General features: G+C 37.7%; 1 protein-coding gene across 1 annotated transcript in view; it reads left to right on the forward strand.

Annotated features, from left to right (window-relative positions):
* Positions 1-598: 598 nt before the first annotated feature.
* Positions 599-17010, forward strand: part of LOC5573047 (facilitated trehalose transporter Tret1) — a 38332-nt gene continuing 21920 nt past the window's right edge. Inside the window, exon 1 of the mRNA XM_001654316.2 lies at positions 599-1190. The gene's annotated coding sequence lies outside the window, so the exon portion shown is untranslated. The remainder of the gene's footprint in view (positions 1191-17010) is intronic.

Consider the following 17010-nt stretch of genomic DNA (forward strand, 5'->3'; position numbering starts at 1 on the left):
TTCAAACTTTCTGCTAGTGCAATTTCTTATTTTAAGCTTTCTGCTAGTGCACAAAGCCAAAATAAAAAGTTGTTGGATGCTTTCTTCGCGAGATTTGTGCCTTTGAAGTTTTAGTGCAATCTTAGAAGTTGATTCCAAACTGTTTCACCTTCAGTTTTGGAACATTGTTGAATTTGGATTCCAAGCTGTTTCACCTTAAGGGGCTATCCATTGATTACAAAAAAAAACAGTTTTTCAGTATTTTTAACCCAACTCTGACAAAAGAGAATATTTTGTTTGCAAATCGCAAACAAATTTTATTGTGCGTAAGAAATTTTAAACATTTTTTGCGATATTATCGCATACGAGTCCATAGACCGAAACTAGCGACACAACCTTACTTCGTCTTGGGTCGCGAAATCTAGCTTCAATAAGCAAATCACTCTCAATTTACTCTCTTATTCGATCGGCCGGCTGAAGGCGCACATGCTGCGCGAGAGGTCTTGCTTGCCACGGGCTGCTATACTGATCAGCTGTTGCTACAAACCAGACACCGATTCATGAGCTTTTTTCTGCAAAGCTTTCGAGCCTCGTCCGTCGCGTAAAAACATTCGCTCCACCCGGCGTCGTGTTCAGTCGCAACTTGTACTCGATCGTGTGACAACCGCAAACGGCACGCTTTGAATTTGAACTAGCACTAAAGTGCTTTTAGATGCTTATGCGCAAGACGAACGGCTGTGCATTGAGAACACGTTTTGAGACCCTTAAAACGGGCATCTCCGGTAGCAGTTTCCAGCAGTAGCTATCGGTTGCTCTCAGAAGCATCTGTTTGTCTATTTGAAAAGTGAGTCAAGAATGGAAACTATGCTGTGAGATATGGATGCAGAGACTGATAGTGCAACGTGTTAATCTTTCGAACAAGAATTGCCATAGTGAAATGATCTGGAGGAATCCTCAACTCAACGACAGAAGAGAATTACTTGAAGAGTGAACCAATATAAACTACCTGAACTACTGAAAACAGCAGTGCAATTTGAGCGAAACAGTTGAGATTTGGTTATGTCATGTGTTTTGTATATCTCGTCGTTTGCGCTCCAGTGCTTCTATGAAACGTGAATAGTGGTGGAAGTGCGAAACTTGAAAAGTGATTTTTTCGTTGTTTTTGTCTAGTGGAGTGGCGAGTTCGAGAAACATTGAGAGTCATTGCGAAGGTACGTGAATTTTTGCGCAGTGTTTTGGTGCTTCGATCATCTCTAGAATATAAGAAGCTATCGTCTAGTGAGATCATCTTCTTTCAAGATGTCAGATGTTAGGAAACAATAAATTGCAATCGCTAAGTCACATGATAGGTTACTCACATTGAAACCTGACGTATTTGAAACTAGTTGAGGGGATTTCATTGCCCTAAGAATAAAATATAAATGACTCTAATGATCATGCCTTGACGATCGAATGAAGCATCCTTCAGTTGTTTTATATTTATAATTCATGGATCTCCTAAACGAAAGGTGCAGTTTACAACATCATGGTACGTAGATGTACCGTAATTTAATCTGCGGATTTAAAGGTTCCAATAAACTCTTTCCCAAACAGCTAGGCAAGTCGCTGTATGTACTTCATAGCGAAACGTGGGCAGGTGACGGCAACAATTTACTACCTTTCTCGCCGGTTTGCATAGGTGAGAAGAAATTAAACAGGTTTCCGTGGTTGATCGATGGGGCACCATGCGTATCACATGTCCGTTAGGGACTGTCTGCTGATAGCAATAGTAGACCATAAGGCGTTTCTGTTTGACAATTTATGAGTCTCACTCTTGCCTAGTTCGCACATTGCGTTACAAACATAAAGTAATTATAAGTAATCGATTCCCGTCCTATCGTAGTTCGTTTTTTTTTTCGTTCTTATGAATCTACGTTACCATTGAAACTGCAGCCTACCTCTTCAACATAGTGTTTAATGAATGTATTCACAGTAAAGAGCTTTCTTTGTCTGCTGTTCAACAAGTTGCAAGATATGTCCAGGGATTTCCCACTTGAAAAGTTTCCCCGCCAGATGGGACATGAATTTGTCATTTTCGAGCTGGAAATTCCATGTCTTTACTCGTTTGGCTTACTGGAGACCGGTAAACTTTTTAATGTTTCGGGTAGATATTGAAGATTTTGCCTTTATTTTATTTTTATCTAGAGGTCAGTTGTTAAAATATCTTTGTGTTAATTAAAGCATTTACAGAAGTTGGCAGCTTTAAGGCGTGTTATTAATTATCTTGAGTTTATGTTCCATCAAATAAGTTTTGGGGCTTACTAGGGTAATCAATATATTTTGGACCCCCTGTACCATTTTCCTGCAAATTTCCCAGTTTAAATCAAAGAATTTCTTCGGTTTTCCATTGTCAATCGATTGATTAGACTATAGGCAAACATATTATGCAACCAGTGTGATGACCGCATGGGCATTTTTATCTCGTAGAGGAAATTTTTCTCTACATTTTGGCATGTTCTTTGACTTGGTTACGCTGTGCAATTGATTAATTGGAAAAAAAAACTAAAATCACTTTCTTAGAGTGTCGAAAATACAACCGTTACCCTACTCAATCTAAGTAATTGTATGTTTACGGTTATGGACGTAGCCAGAAGGGAGCGGGGAGGTTCCTTTGCAACCCTTCGGCTTATTGGAAAAACAAAAGTCAAAAACGACTGGCTTGCTGTATAGATGAATATATTTTTTTAATTTTCAGAAGACGATCTTCTGAGTTTATGTTAATTTGTTATATTACGTCATGATATTTTTTAATACCTTTAAGAATTTTATTAAAAATCAAATTTCTGTCGAAGATCTTACCAAACATAATTTATCGACTTTATTTCAAACATTTTTTTTCCTATCTTTATTAACGAGATTTTTAGCCCTGGGCTAGTTCATCTCGGGACCAACGGCTTTACTTCCCTTCCGAAGGAAGTCGTCACTGATTTTTTTAGTGACTATCTCGGGGATGGGATTCGATCCCAGGTCCTCGGCGTGAGAGGCGTGTGTTCTAACCACTACACCAGGTCCGTCCCCGTTTTTAAACATTTGTTAAGTTATTTTAAAATGAATTTAAAATTCATCCAATAATTCCTCGAATAATTTGCTAAGGAATTCGATAAGAGATAAATCCACATATTCGCCAGGAATTTTTTGTGGGATTTCCTCTAGATATTTTTTTTCAGATTATACAAAGATTTTTTCAATAATCATTCCAAAAATTAATTTCATAATTCGTTCTTGGGCGTAGCTCGAATTTCTTCATAGTCTTCAAAATATGTTTCTACTTGTTAATTTAAATTCTAGTAGATTCTTCAATTTCATTCAAGAATTCTATAAAAACTATACACATATTTCAACAAACAAGACACTTTCAAGAATTCATGATGGAATCCTAACTTTTTTTCAAAACACAAAGATACATCATGAATTTCAGTCATTCTTGCAAAGAACATAGTGCTAAGTTTGTAAGGATTCCTCGAAGTATTAATTTAGGATCACTACTCCATTGTTAAACAAAAGTTCTTCATGAAATTCTTTTCGAACTCAATCGCAAATCACACCCATGATGACGCTTTAAGAATTATATGTGTTAGAATTACTTCAAACTTTTTTTGTGTTTATTATTTTTTTGCAAACAATTCTTTTGGTTTGTTTTGTTAGATATCTTCAATAATCCCTCTAGATATTTTTCTACAAATCGATCCTGATAACTCGCTCGGGTTCGCATTAAGTGATCACTCAAAGGGGGTTTCCCTCTTGTTGGGCATATAGAGTGTGCCAGAAAGTATGGGCACGACTTTAACAACGAGAATTACAATATTTTTTCAAACAAATAAATATTTTTATATTTTTGTTTTTTTCCTTGGGGCATTTTAACAATTGCCAGTGAAAATTTTGTTTGATAAAATAACCTTTGACATTGAAATTTTTGTTTTTAGAAAATCAATTCTTATCTAACCAGCACATAACCTACCTTTGTGTTTTGTTGGAACTTAACTAGCAATAAATGTTTTTATCAAATTCCTTAGATGTAGTGAGTTCAAGTACATTGTATCTAAGATGGTTCATAAGAGTTTTTGTTTTAAATTGTATTTGGTTTTGCTAGGAAATATTTGACAAAATACTAAAATTCTAAAAAAATGCTAGTTTTTCTCTCCACATAAGATAACTTCACGAACTTCTAGCTTTTCAGGTATTTTAAATATACATAAAAATTTTTCATTTCATTAAATTATTATTGAACGACTAAATGAGACATATAGGCCTAACCAGACAACCAAACTGTACGTATAACGAAATCATCTGGAGGCATTTTATGTGCAAAATTTCGATGTCGCGGAAAGGCTTTCTACGTATAAAAGTGGAGGCGATATACGTGAATATATTATGTGATGAATAGCATACAATGCGAGTGCATAAATTTTCTACCGAAATTACCTGTGATCTTATGCGACTTAACTTATGATAACAAATGTTAATTTGACAGCTGCTACGGATTGATCCGACTTACTTTGTACAAATGTACGGGACGAAACAAAATGTACAAATGAACTCAGAAAAAAAGGGTTTTATGCGAGGAAACTCTTCAATCTGACGATTTTGTCCACCGTGTTTTGCGGGTTTGATGTAATATGTATGAATTAACGAATTATTACGTGAACTTTCATGCGACTTCTGGTTGTCTGGGTAAAACCTTTTTGGTCCTGAAAACTCTCATTGGTATCTTCGACAAAAGTGTTCAACTAAATGAGATCTATTCGCCTAGAAACATAGTAGTTTGTAAAACACTACTAAGATGGCGCTAGTAGGCAAACATGAGACATTTTCGCCAACAAATATCGAGTCGAGCAACAATAGAGTATTTTTGTTGCATAGCTCCTTACATTAAAAAAAACCTTGACACCATTCATGAATTATCTTTTAAGCTATAAAAAGAAAACACATGTTTCTAGCCGTTAAATGAAGAAGAACGGGAAAAACGACAAATTGACTTATGCACCGATGAACTGATTTCACTTGGTCCCAGAATTGTGCCACTTAAGACAGGCTTCCGTATGCTCCCCAGGTGTTCTGGACCCGATCTTGTGTCAAAAAGCTTGGACCGAGTGAATTCGGGTCATCGGTGGATAAGACCGTATACATCAGTGATACAGTAACTTCAACGTGATAGACGATTTTTTTGACTTCATTATCCACATCTGTAAGCGTGTAATAGTTGGTGTCCAATATTTGACTGTCATCGCGCTGAAGGACAAACTTTTGATTAGCACTAATGAAATTCTGATATTGTCAAATATATATTTGGATCGCTGCAGTAGCGCAAACAGGATTTAGCTCTAGGGGGGTTTTGTGTACTTGTGTTTTTGAGAAACGTAACAATATATGCAAACTTAAGCTTTTGTCGTCCATCCTGGTCATGAATTTTCATATAAATTTACAACGCTACTCAAAGTAAATCTATTGTACCTGGTGGTGAAATTCTGCTTCCAAAAGTTTTCCGAAATATGGAAAATCTTCAGGTTTCAAAGCATATTTCATTCGTTATAATCATTGCCTTAAGTTCTACTTTTTGAATATGAATGGTTAAACATACGTTTTCAAGTTTCTCAACAAACAAAATGATCTTTCACCACGAGTCATAGTAAAAAGCATTGCGATTTTCATTAGTAGTTGAAGACAAATCAAAATTGCAGATTTCGAAGCATTTCCAGATTGTAGATGAAAATTTGTGATTTTTCAGCTTAGTCACGCATTTTTCAGCTTAGCTATTTTAATATTTCCAAGAATTGTTATTTGTTATCATTAAAAATTGCTTTTCCGGAAATTCATGTGCTCTCTGGAGGTCATAAAATTCGGCTAAATGCTGAGCAAACTGAATTTTTTTTTTCAAAACATTGTATTTTGTAACAATTAGCTTTTCAAATGGTCTCGATATGCATACATATTCAAAATTATATTGAACAACCTATAGCTTATTTATCAGAAAAAGCGAAAAACTTACGTTATTTTAAATTCCTGTCCCAATTTTAGTACCAAACACTTACGTTTAGGTCAAAAACACATGTTTACTCAATTTTTTAAGGTTTTTCGTTCGTTTAAGTCCAAAAAACATTTTTTAAGTTTTTTTTAAAGATTTTGTTACACCCCTTGGCATGAACTCCCATTTTGTGTGTATTTTGTTTTCCGTGCACCTTCCGAAATGTCAGACAGGAACAACCCCAGTGTCAAAACCATAACCCCTGAGGTGCTTTGTCGACTAAGCGAACGTGATCAAAAGTGTCAAGGTTCATTTATGGACCCATTTTTAAATTACAGTTTAAATATGATTTAGCGGTTATTTGAGCGGGAAAAATTGCTTAAGTATTTGCAGTAACATGCTCTTTCGTGTTAATGAATAAAAACAGGATTTCAAGAAAGCTCTCAGTTAATAACTGTGGAAGTGCTCATACGAACACTAATCTGAGCAGCAGGCTTTGTCCCAGTTGGGACGTAACGCCAGACAGAAGAAGATGTAAAATATTTACTCTTTTGATTATTGAACGTTTAAATGAAGTTGAATCGTGCTTAGTACCTCCACTATTGGAACATTTACCCTACTTGTTCATCCTCCTCCCTTTTCCTGTACATCACACTTTTTGTATAGATTTAAATTTTTATATGGATAGTCATGTTTCCCTGTAACCTCCTCCCCCATCTGTGTACGTGACGTAATTTATGAATGACCCCTCAATTGCAGTGTTTTTCACATTCTTTACATAGTAATGGGTTGAATAGCATGGAAATACATTTGATAAATCTCGAAAATAATCTTATAGAACAACTAGATATGGACGACACAATTTCAAGATTGTTTTTGGATCCCCACCATAGACTAAATAAAGTTTTATTTATGGGAATAGAACTTTGAATAACAAATACGGGGTTGAATTCCAATTGTGAGATACCTTGGGCGTTATCGGGTTAAAAATGTTAATGTTATCAAAATTTCACATATGGCAAAATAGGGAACCACTATGGCCATAACTGATACACTTTCTTTATTATGTTTTGATTTCCTTAGGCCCGCCTAAGCAATTTAATTCATATGTCAAAATCAAGAATCCATAAATACTTTTTCGATGCAGCATGTCGTTTTTTTCAAGGCTTAGGTATGATCAAAAAATATCACAAGTGTTGTACTTGTAAAAAAAATATTTATTTCTTGAGACTTGAAAAAGTGATGTCTTATCACGATTATTTTTAGCGACGGGGTAAAATCGCCCATCCACGGGGTAAAAGCGACCACCTCGATTTTCGTACACAATTTTGCGAAAAAATATATCAGTTCACTTCTAAAAAGTATAATGTTTTATGAATTCTACATTGATTAACGTGGATATTGATTCATTTTTAGGGTTATTTTATTTAAAAAAAAACTTAGATATATACTTATTATCACCCATATTTTGGAAAAATTTGCAGATTTGGCTTGTATTGAATAGTAACGTACAATGTAGTTACAACATTTGAATGTTTTAGACATTTTATTTGGTATAAATTAGGGGTGGCGGTCTTACCCCATCAACAGTGGTCGGTTTTACCCCGCTTGCGCAATTTTCACAACTAGGGCCCTATTTCAAGGCTAAATATTTACAATTGAGATTTCACTTTAATGAACCATATTTTACATTTCTGTTAAAGCATGGACGAGTAATTTGTTATGTTTTTATAAGAAAATCCATTCCGAAATCCTTAAGTGAGCATCTGTTAAAATTAGATCAAATTCAATATCGACGAACAAAAACTTTGTTTTTGATGTTTGTTATGAAAAATTTAAAATAAACATCATCGTAAATGTTGAATGAATGAATGAATGTCAAAAATCTTGTGTTTATGGAAAGTGCTTGGTAAACTTTTAAGGAAACCGTCATTTTCATGCCGAACTGAAGGTGGTCCGTCATCTTACCCCGTCTTCCCCTATAACAAAGTTCATCCAATACATCTTGCATTGTTTTATCCAACAACTAATCCTGTGGTTTCCTAGAATATTTACTTTTAGAATTCCTCCATATGTTACACTGGAATTATTGAATAATAGCTGTGGAAGTGCTTGTAAGAACACTAAGCTAAGATGTGGGCTCTGTTTCAATTGGGATGTAATGCCAGAAAGAAAAAACTATACTATGTGAGTGAAATGAACTGGCGAAAGCACTTGCAAATCCACCTAGAACTTGAATTCAAAGACAACCAGACAAAGTACATAAAACATTAATCAAATCAAAACAGTTTCAAGGAAACAGTCAAAATGATTAGTTTGTTATTTCGAGGTTATTTTGATTACATTTTACATGCCATTTACGAATGTTGTAATTACGAAACAAGCTTGGACTATGTACAAGATTAGTAAACATCATCGCTCAATGGAATACACGAGTACGCATTTGAATTAGAAAACCACTATCGACAGAAAACGCCCCGAGCAAAAGAAGTTTGATTAAACGCCTTTTTATGCGTTAATCAGCAATGATGCATTGTTTTCGAAGTAGAAACTATTATTTCTCGTTTGCCCGCCCGAATGTAACAACCCAGATAACAATCGTCATTAGCCCTATTAGAACCGACTGCCGTCCGGTACGCGATTAGCTACAAAATTCATCAAACCAGCAATAAATCACGTTCAAACAGCATCATCATCATCACTGAGAGCATGTGGTCGTACATTGAAAGTGATAGTCAGCCGAACAAGAAGATGCAAGCTGAATTGTTGTGAAGGCCATGCCGCAAGCTACAAATGGCATTCATCCGTCAAATTGTGAGGAATGCTCAGCGGACAGGTTTGTCGGTTTTGGTGAACTGAACATTGACGTCGCATGAATCAATTCATGCACGAGTGGTGCCTTTCTCAATAGGCGCGAAAAATTATCGTGACAAAACGTGCGGTAAGTGCGGCATCGCGAATGCAACGGGGAATCCCATACTTCACTATGGTCGGTAAAAAATGAAGTTCGGCCAAAACTCGCCTGAATCTAAAAATGCAATTGAATTTGATTGAATTTCGTTTGTGTTGTATCGATTTTGATCAAAATGTATCCTCTTCTTTGAATTATTTCCTCACTGGGACAGAGCCTGCTTCTCAGCTTAGTGTTCAATGAGCACTTCTTTCACAGTTATGACCTGAGAGCTTTCTTTGACAAAGTTGCCATTTTCGCATTCGTATATCGTGTGACAAGTAGGATGATACTTTATGCCCAGACACCTTCAGCATGGCTTTGCTTTGTAGCCGAAGACTCTAACCACTCGGTTAAGGAAGGCCCCAATTTCAATCAAAGATCATAAGAATATAATAAACAAGACATGTGTTAAAAAAAATATTACAATCTCAAAATAATTTTTGGTAGTTTTGGCCAGCGCTTTGTATAAAGCCCGATAATTGTGCACTCTCCATAAAACGTTTCTGTACGTTTTAAGTCGGAGGACAATTTCATCCGACGAAGAGCCATTATTGCGCTCTAAAGTGTTTTAATTTTTGCATTTCTAATGACACGATTTGCTGCTATATGCGTCGTGACAGATGTTGACACAGTGGATAAACGAGATTTCCGCGTGCTTAATCTTTTAGATGCTATATGCATAATTGAAAGATTGCACGTTGCCTTCAGCATCATAAAAATCAGTAGACTCTAAGGGTATATCAAGTGTTGACCGGCAGTCAGCTATTGCATCCTAATTAGGGAAAATGCAAATATTGTACTACATCGAGTTACTTGTTTCCGAGTAATTGAACTGTAATATTGCACAAACACAAAATAAAACTTAAGGTAGAATAATGTAACATTTTACAAGTCGAAATTAATTTGGGGAACTATTTTCTTTACCTTCAGTTCCTATACAAACAGTCAACGCCGCGAAAGCTTGTAACTAATTCCCTGTAAACCGGTCGTGCCAGTGAACTAGTGAGATTGTTCGATAAATCTAGACACCCGACTAGACCTGTCCCCGATGCTGTCAGCTTTGAATTCCCAGAGAAGGTACTTATAATGAGATGCTTAATGTTATGAGGGAGAAAACAAATACAGCTGGTACGACTGGAAGGCGTCTGTATTAAGTTTACCTCATAACGTGCATGTCTTTTCTTTTTTTATTCATTTATTAGTATAATTTCAAACAGTACATTCAGGTGTTAGGCAACACTATCATCCTATTTTGTTGGCTTCTTGGGTACGTCAGGAGTTAATTATCCTCCTTTTCCCGAGTGTAGTGTCGGTAGCGGTTGTTTCAGTTGGCTAAGAATTAAAACTACGGACTGCCTATTCCAGTGGTAACAGTCCTCTCAGGTGTCCCCTAATTTATGGTGTGATGCGCACCGTGCCTAGGAATGAATGGTTAGGGGGATCTAAATTAAACCTAACCGCAAACGGAGCCTGTTGGGTACCAGGTCGCCCTCCACAGTATTGAGCCCTTTCTGTGCTACCCGGAGCAATGGTGCAGGTGACCTTGTGTTTCTACGAGATAATCGGCTGCCCTTTCTTAAGCCTCTAATCTGAGGCTAAATAGTGGTGGGATTATGAATATGTTGCTATTTAATTTAAATTTTCACCTGTATGGTTTCGCATTATGCGTTTTACACAGTCACAGTGTATTATGTGCTTTTTCGCTTTTGGCGACTTTCAATAGATACCGATCTGTTTTTTTTGCTGCTGGTCTTTTCCGTGCTGAGAATGCAAAAAGCTTAAACCTGTCTAGTATGAATAGTGGATATGGTTAGGATAGCTCAGGTCAATCTTCAGCATAAAAGATCAGCAACGATCAATCTTTGCAGACTCATGCAAAATGGTACAATCCAAGTGGCGCTAGTTCAAGAACCTTACTTTCGTAAGAGGAACTTCTATTTAGGTACCGTAATTTCGGGTGAAATTGATCATTTTTATCGATTTATCGGGTGTTTGCTAGAATTTTGTCAATGCCAAATAACTGAATGCAGGAAAACAAGTACGACAGTGAACCTTATTGGCTCATGTACTGAAACTTTCTAACCAATGTGATTTTAGTGCTAAAATTCATATGTAAAACAAAAAAAATCGTGAGATCCCATGTCAGGGTGAAATTGATCACTTGTCAATGCAATTATTGTTAGTCTTGAAAACAACTCTACACAACTAATTTGGGGTCCCTGAATCCGATTATGCTGTCTAAATTCTTAACACAACAATATTTATGGACATATTTCAAACTTGAAAAATACCGCGGAAAACTCCTAAATGTAGGCAATTTCCAATGAAATTTCCTATCATCGAAATTCAATTATTTCAATAAAATGATCAAAACCTTTGTTCAAATGTTTCCAGTTAGAGTGAAGTTAGTCGGCTGAACAAAATCCTTGCAAAATCTAAGGATTTCCAAGTGAACCAAATTCCCTTACCAAATGGTGACTTTACTTCTTCTGACAAAGAAGTTTTAGAATGTTTATTCAATACACACTTCCCCGAATGTGTGGGCATAGTATCTATGGATGAACCAAATATCTTTTTATATAGTTATGAGTCTCAGGCTTCGGCTCGCAGTATCATAACTACTAAATCGATTCAATGGGCACTCAATAGTTCAGCTCCTTTCAAATCTCCAGGAGCAGATGGGATTTACCCTGTTATACTCCAGTAAGGATTTGAGTTTTTATTTATTTATTATTTATGATCATGCTACAAAGCAATAAGAATAATACTTACAATCCCTATCGAACTAGTGTTCCTTAAAAGGGACGTTAGAGCTTATTGAAATAGCTATTTAAATTAGTCGAGTTACATCATTGAATTCAGTTTAGAGAAAGTTCTACATAAATACTATCGAACAATGAATTGAACAATATTAGATTTTATATAAAATATAAGGTTACGCCTGAATTGTTGAATCGTTTGAGCACTCTTGATTTCTTCTGGTAATCGATTGTATGTTGCCGGCCCTAAATTTTGAAATCATCTTCTTCCAACTTCCGTTCTAAAGCCAGTTCTCTGCAGCAAATGAGCATATCGAGTCTGATGGTGATGTGCAGCAGCATTAAAGTTCCAGTTATGATGCAGATTGAGATTGTTTAGGATTTTAAACATTATCGTGGCTGTTCGCATGATGTACAGAAATATTATGTTCAGTGGTGCTATAAAGCTGATTTGTTGGGTGCAGGTAATCCAATTTAAATATTGCTTTAACACATCTGTTTTGCTGAACTTGGATGTCTTTAAGGTATGTGTTGAAGGTTGTACCCCAAGTCGTTATACCATATTGATACCGACTATGGATAAAAGCGAAATATATTTTTAGTAGGACATGTTGTGGCACATATTTCGACAGCTTTCTTAGAATTCCACACAACGATGCGCAGTTATCAACAGTATTTCGTATATGGCAATCCCAACGTAGCTTGTTGTCAATGTAGATGCCCAAGTGTTTATAATACGAAACTTCTTCAATCGTTACGCCACTTACTGTCAATGTTGGATGAGGTGCAGCGTGGTTCTCTCTAGCTCCAAAGACCATTAATTTTGTTTTGTGCAGATTTAATGATAGTAAATTGTTCTCTAGATATGCCGTTACCAGACGCAAATCGTTTGACATGTCTGCAAATAGTTCTGTTATGGAGTTGCTCTTATACATGATTGCAGAATCATCGGCGAACAGTCTAGGGTGTCCTTTAGTTTGGAGCTTTGCAATATCATTGATGTAGATAAGAAACAGCAGAGGTCCAAGATTGCTGCCCTGAGGCACTCCACAGTTACTGCTACGGTACTCACTACTAATCCCGGAGACTCTTACTTTTTGTTGACGATTCAGCAGATAACTTCGCAACAGATCATTAGCAACGCCACGTATGCCATATGCGTCTAGTTTTTTTAGAAGAATCGAATGGTTAATCGTATCAAAGGCCTTTGAGAGATCTAAGAACACTACCCCAGCTGCCGATGTTTTATGCATACAATTCGCAATATCGTCGACTAACTCCAAAACAGCTACTTCTGTTGAAGATCCATGTCTGAATCCAAATTGTTTGGGATTGAGTAGAGCAGTACTATCCAAAAAGCTTTGGAGACGCGCAGACAGAAGCTTCTCGAATACTTTGTTGATAGCAGGAAGAACAGATATAGGCCGATAGTTGCTGGGATTTTTAGGGTCACCACCTTTGAAAATAGGGTAAACGAGCGCCTTTTTCAAACAGTCGGGATAGATTCCAGAAGTAAGGCTATCGTTGAAGCTGGTGCATATGATTGGGGAGAGGACATCACTGTATTTCTTAAGCGCTGATACTGGGAATCCATCAACTCCAGTTGCTTTAGAGCTGTTTAACACTCGTATGATGTTGGATACTTCGGTTGGTGAGGCAGGTCGCAGGAACATAGATTGACCGCAAGTGTCCATAGTATTGAATTTGTTAATATTACCGTCTGAATTAAGGCAACTAGCAGTACTATCTCCAATAGATGAAAAGAAGTTGTTGAACGCATCTCCAAGATCTTCGGGCTTAGTAATCTCAGTATCATCAACTATAAGCGTTTGTTGCTTAGTTGAATCAAGTTGATTTCCTAGCATATTGTTAATCCGGTTCCATAACTGCTTGGGATTGTTGGTCGAAAAAAGTTGTTGGTAGTATGCAGATTTGGCACGACGTTTAGCATCTGCCAGTTTTTTATTTGCATGAGTTAACATCTTGCTCATCTTGGCGATTTCTCTTCCACCAAACATGTTTCGAAAAAGTTACTTGTAAGCACACACTTAGATTAAATTACTGGGGTCGGTAAAATTTTACTGGGTTTTGGAACTACCGGAAAAGTCAGTAAAATGAAAACTGTCGTCACGCGTGATTGAAAAGCAGATTTAACCATATTTTATTTTTTATCGATATATGATGTAAAAAAAGCTCTCTGCAAAATTTCAGTGAAAAGTCTCTGTTTTTCGATTTCTGACATTTAGTTTTAGTTTACTGACTTTTTCGGTAGTTCAAAAACCCAGTTATTTTTACCGAACAGATTGAGTGTGCAGTTTTGCTACCGGGTATATTCCCAGATCCTGGCGTGATATTACTGTAGAGTTTATTGCGGAAGCAGGACGTGCGTCGTATGAAGAAGCGAAGAGTTTTAGACCACAGTCCATCCTCTTTTCTTCTGAACTCTGCACTGCACTGCACGGTACTGCAACTCCACTAACTATGAACTGCTGCAAAACAATCGGAGTTGTTCCTCTCATTCATTTATCAATTTTCATAAAACACTTATGAAAAAACGGCTTCGCGGACCCCCTGTGATGTTTTCACGGCCCCCTAGGGGTTCGCGGACCACCAGTTGATAAACCCTGGCTTATGCGATCTTCCATCTTCAAGGGACCTCACTCCTATTTCCTTCCATCTTTCCCTTTCCTTTTTTTCCCATCGGGTAGATGATGAAATAGGCTCAAATATGGCAATGACACAAATCTTTCAACTGGTGGGGAGCATGCCTTTGGAGCCGGTCTTCTGATACAAGATACCCTTAACGTTCAACTCTCCGTCATCGTAATCATCGTCATCATCAAAACTTCAAAAGCAGTTTTTGTTTTCTAAATTACTATAATAAATTTGCGATGAAAATGTGTTCACTGCGTTTCAATTGGAGAATACAATGTAGTAAACACATTTTCATGTAAATTTTGTTGATTTCGAACGAAAAAACTGCTTTTGGATATTCCGAAATCAATGACGGATCCTGCCCCCTTATGGGAAAGAAGTCAAATCTAATTCTAAATCTCAAATGCTTAGCTCCATAAATTACGTAACGCTCTAAAGGGAGGGGGGGAGTAGGCTCAAGCGTTACGGCTCATACAAAAATTTGAAATTTTTCATACAAAAAGCGTTACGAGGGGGGGGGGTCAAAAATTTCCAATTTTAGCGTTACGTAATAAATGGATGCTGCCTAAGTGTTTATATAATCTGAACTCTGAGACGCAAACCATTTCATACCGGTTTCCCGATAAAATACGACCCAGACGACAGTGATTGCCAGAGCTTACCGATAAACTGTTTGCCCGTGGCAAAGGAAGCAAAGTAATTTCTATCAATTCAATTTTCAATTGCGAAGTAAATGCTCCATTATTGTCGGCATCGGCAAACGAATAGTGCTGACACAGCAAATAGCGTCAGCACTTGTAATTTATTCTCCCCTGCTAATCAGGTGATTGATTGACGGTGTGAAGATCCATCATCTGTGGGAAGCGAAGTTAATGAGACTGACCTCTCGGAGTAGTCCTACATAAACTGCGACGAATGGGCATCATGTTGAAGATAGCGACATTGATTTCCCATATGGTCTTAATTGCCATTTGGCGTTATTAGAACAATAACACAACTTCCGGTCGATCTTTCAAAGCCATGCGATAATAGTGATGTGGTGAGTTGCAAAATTCATTTTGGTCATACATTTATATCTCTATGAAGCGCGAGAACTGATCATCCGAATCGAACTGTCTCTGTTTCATTCCATGTATTTTAACCCAGACCAATATTATGAAACAAATTATTTGATGAAATAGATCGAATTAATACAATTCAATCAATAATAATTAGTTTTTCATGGCTTCTTCTTATTTTTCTTAGCATCAACGTCCTTACTTGGACAAAGCCTAGTTCTCAGCTTAGTGTTCTTATGAGAACTTCCACAGTTATTAACTGAGAGCTTTCTTTGCCGAAGTTGCCATTTTCGCATTCGTATATCATGTGGTAGGTACGATGATACTCTATGCCCAGGGAAGTCAAGGAAATTTCCACCGAGAATCGAACCTAGACACAGTTTTAAAATTTGCATCAGTCTAGTGCTTATACCTTACCAGGTGCCTGATTCCAAAATTAGAATACAGTATCTCAAATGCAGAGTACCAAGTCTCACTGGTTCAATGCAGAATGCGGTCAACGATCTATGAACCGGCACAATCAACAGGGCCGGTATGACAGTGACATTGTCTATTGCGGTAATAATGCGGTGCCGCGGCGATATTCAGCACCATAATTGCAAGTGAGGAAGGCCATGAAATGATGCGCGATCGATTAGGGTGGTACACTTGGTTATACTTTATAAGTGAACTGCAAAGGTATCAACCGAATCGCGAGATTAAATTTAATTAATTTCCTAACAGGGGAGTCAACAGAGTGACAACAACTCGTATGAAGATCTTTTGGAAAGAACAGCGGTTCCGACTAAATTGTTTGGTCTGTGACTGCTTGTGGCCAAATTAGCGATTAACGCGGAACTATTCAGCAAGCCCATGTTAAAATAGACCCCTCTGTGCGGTCCTTAGCCTCTTGCCCAGCAACTCCTGTTCCTACCTTCTCGCGGTACTGGCCGGGGTACGAGTAACCTTAGGGTAGATCGGGTAACCAACCCCCGGTGGGAACTTTGGTCGTATGCTGACAGGGAAGGGGGGTTTGCTTTTGCTTTTCCTTCTGAAAACCTTGAGCGTCTGTACTCCATGTTAGGAGCGGCTCACAACAGCGTCTGTTCCCCATGTCAGGAGCGGCTGATCATTGTCCGAGTGCCAGAGAAGGGCTCTAAGCTAAACTGTGCACTATGGTCCTCCGAACATTTAGGGGGTTGGTGTCAGGCCCTGCAAGCCAGCTGAAAAAAATCAAGCAACGAATAATCAACGAGAGAATACGAACCGGGACAATCGACGAAGACCACAGCGACGTAAATGGACTAGCGATTGGAAGCTCGGTACGTGGAACTGTAAATCTCTCAACTTCATCGGGAGCACACGCATACTCGCCGACGTGGTAAAGGACCGCGGATTCGGCATATAATATGCAGAAGCGCGTGATCGGGTGGTGGCCGATCAATGGGAGAATGAGCAAGTTGAGGCTCAAAGGCCGGTTCTTCAACTTCAGCATAATAAACGCTCACTCCGGAAGCACTGATGATGATAAAGACGCTTTTTAAGCGCAGCTCAAAGGCGAGTACGACAGCTACCCAAGCCAATGTTGCTGAACAACGAACGGAAACGCGAGGCACGATGAATTTT

The sequence above is a fragment of the Aedes aegypti genome, chromosome 3 (assembly GCF_002204515.2).
Source record: "Aedes aegypti strain LVP_AGWG chromosome 3, AaegL5.0 Primary Assembly, whole genome shotgun sequence".
Taxonomy (NCBI): domain Eukaryota; kingdom Metazoa; phylum Arthropoda; class Insecta; order Diptera; family Culicidae; genus Aedes; species Aedes aegypti.